At 40.0% G+C, this 1,664-nt stretch overlaps 1 protein-coding gene across 1 annotated transcript in view; it reads left to right on the top strand.

The window, feature by feature from the left end:
• Positions 1-1,478: 1,478 nt before the first annotated feature.
• The window catches only part of LOC111646870 (protein NLRC3-like), a 20,897-nt gene continuing 20,711 nt past the window's right edge, over positions 1,479-1,664 (top strand). The window contains exon 1 of the mRNA XM_087171145.1: positions 1,479-1,523. The gene's annotated coding sequence lies outside the window, so the exon portion shown is untranslated. The remainder of the gene's footprint in view (positions 1,524-1,664) is intronic.

Raw genomic sequence — 1,664 nt, forward strand, 5'->3', positions numbered from 1 at the left:
AACAGTTGTTTTAGGGTCTTTCTTTACAGCTCTCACAATGTTTCTGTCCTCAACTGCTGCTGTTTTCCTCAGTCTACCCATTCGATGTCTGTTACTTAGTACACCAGTGGTTTCTTTCTTCTTCAGGACATTCAAAATGGTTGTACTGGCTATGGCCAATGTTTGTTCAATGGCTCTAATTGATTTTCCATCTTCTCTCAGCTTCACCCATAGACAGCTCTCTGGTTTTCCTGTTAGTTACACCTCTAACTATAAATGCTATATATAAAAACTATAAAATCCAAATCTGAAACTGAGCGTAGACATTCAGTTCTATTTATTGTTTGAATAATCAATGTAATAGGACACACCTGGGCAACAATACACACCTGTCAGTCACATGTTCAAATACTTTTGCTCACATGAAAAATGGGTGTGTTCAAAATAAAAGGTGCTATCTTCTAAGTTGTGTATCAGATCCAGATGTAAATACCTGGAATTAAAAGCTGAAATGTTGATCTCTTGTCTCCTATTCATCTTTTGGTGTCAAACCCAAATGTTTTCAGTCTACAGCAAAAATAAAGGAATTGGCTTCACTGTTCCTATAGTTTTGGAGGGGAGTGTATGAACCAGTCTTCTCCACCCGACCAGTCAGACCAGTTCTCCACTGTTTGAATGTGTCTGGATGATTGGGATGTGACTGATCCTCCTCCACATGTGTCACCCTCCTGTTGTTGTCAGACAGTTTAAGGTTTCTCTTTACTGTTTCAGGACTTTGAGACTTTGTGGTGTGCTGTTTTAGCTGGAGAAACTAGTTCATTGTGAATGTTTTGATAAATGAAGTTTCTTCAGAGGAAACTTTAGACGAGTAAAGATGGCCGTCATTACATTCATGTTTAATATGCTTTTGTTTTTGATGTGTGTGAGCAGGAAAAGAAACTGATGAACTGTACAAACAATATTTAACCATGGTGAAATGACAGGATATGATCTGTAATAGACATGGACAAATGGTTTTCCTCCTCAGAGTCCGAACTCAGTCAGACCTGAACCTGTTGATCTGATTCAGTGTGACTTCACTTCCTGAGGATGTCCTTATCTCTGATGTCCCTCCACAATAAAGCTCCAGAGAAACAGAGGCTGCAGAACCTCATGGAGAACTCTGCTGTTTTCAAGTTTCCTTTAGTGTCTGTCTTCTCATATATGTTGGTGTTAATCAAAGAAACTATCAGATCTGACCTTAGGAATGAGATTGTGTCTGATTTATTTAGAGACGGGAGGAAAGGTTGTGAATCAGGTCTTTCTGGATTCCTCACTGAGGTGCAGGGATAGAGCAGAGTCTAATGAAACCACAGTCAGATAAAATCAAATAGGGAAGGACAAAGCGGAAGAATGTGGACGGTGATTTCCATGATCTGCTCCTGATCCCTCCTCCATCACAGGTGGAGCCGTGGCTGATTCCAGGAAACAGCTCACCTGTCTCACTCTTTTCTCTGCAGGCGTCAAATGGAGACTCTTCTTCTTCAACTCTGTTTGAACCAAGTGTAAGTTTCCTTTGTTTGATACGTTCACTTTGTCTTTAGTGACTTCACTGCGTGTTTCCTGCTGTATAATGTTTGTGTTTGTTCAGTTCTTATTTCATCAGGGTTAGAGGTTAAAGAACTCTTGTGTTGAAGGATTAACAT

The sequence above is a fragment of the Seriola lalandi genome, unplaced genomic scaffold, assembly GCF_002814215.2.
Source record: "Seriola lalandi dorsalis isolate HSWRI2012SDOR001 ecotype SW California unplaced genomic scaffold, Sedor1 jcf7180002054977, whole genome shotgun sequence".
NCBI classification, from domain to species: Eukaryota; Metazoa; Chordata; class Actinopteri; order Carangiformes; family Carangidae; genus Seriola; species Seriola lalandi.